Raw genomic sequence first — 1,211 nt, 5'->3', positions numbered from 1 at the left:
CCTGCGGACAACTTCCCAGTGTTTTGTTTGTTTGTTTTGTTTTGAAAGCCTCTCCTCTGTTGCTTTCCTCCCTTTCTCTCAATAAAAGTAGCTGCAGTGAGGCGCGGGGCGGGTGGTCCGAGGGAGCTCGGTGGCTGCGGGAGGTCGCCGCTGCCGCGGGTGACCTGACCGGAGCGGGTAGGACCCAGAGGTGTGTGCGCTCGGGTTGTCCCTTTGGAAATTCAATTACGCGGCGGTTTTCTTCCAAACTGAGCCTGGCCGCGCGCGGCCCCGGACGGTTCCTCCTCCCCCAAGCAGGTCCCTCGGAGTCACTTGCCCTCGCTGGGCGCTCTCTCACCCCCGGTCTCCCAATCTTCCGGAGCAGATCTGCTGTGCCATTTGGTGTCTCATCTGGGGGACTGGGTGCGACATTTGAAAAGGTTTCTCCTGGTATTGGGGGAGGAGAGGAGGGTCTAGTGCTTCCTTCTGTTCCCAGCGGAGGTAGGGACCCCAGGACAGCGGAAAATGAGGTTCCTGGGTGGCCGGGGGCGGGTGAGCCCAGTGGAGTACACCCTGGCTGTCATTAGTCAGGGGTAAGCTTCCCACCTCCTTTCTGCGGTAGCACAAGTTGATGGGCTTCCAGCAGTTACTGAAGAAGCATTTAGTTGGAAGTCACAAGCCCCCAAAGGGATTTTAATACAGACCTGTCCTATGATTGTAATGGAATATCTGCAGGACCACACTGTGTAGCATTACAGGGTTACGCAGCCCCGAACGCTTGGGAGGTCACTTTAAAAAGATCCTTGATTCATAGACACCTTGGTAATATTTATGCCCAATAATTTAGGTTTAGAAAATAGCTGAAGGCTTGGAGGAAAGCAAGGAAGATTTGTGTTCCTTTTTTTTCCCTCCACTAGTGACCCCCAGTACTAGGTTGCCTTCAACTTACGTGTTGATAAATGAGAGGAGAAAAACAGATTATTGCCCCTATCCACCCCATTTTGCAAGCTTGCAATGCTTCACATTGTTGTAAGTCTCTGAGGTCTTTAGTGGTGTAGCTGTTAAACATCCCAAAAGTGAGGGTTGGGGAGATGAAATGGCCTGGATACAAAAGGAGAGAATCATAAAATGTGAATTCCTGCCAAGTTGCTAAAAATTAGAACCCGAGAGACTGGCCTTTCCATGCTAATTCTTTAATCAAATATAATTTCTTACTTTGCACACTTGTGTTG

The sequence above is a fragment of the Myotis davidii genome, unplaced genomic scaffold, assembly GCF_000327345.1.
Source record: "Myotis davidii unplaced genomic scaffold, ASM32734v1 scaffold147, whole genome shotgun sequence".
Classification (NCBI taxonomy): Eukaryota; Metazoa; Chordata; class Mammalia; order Chiroptera; family Vespertilionidae; genus Myotis; species Myotis davidii.
This window is presented reverse-complemented; position numbering follows the sequence as displayed.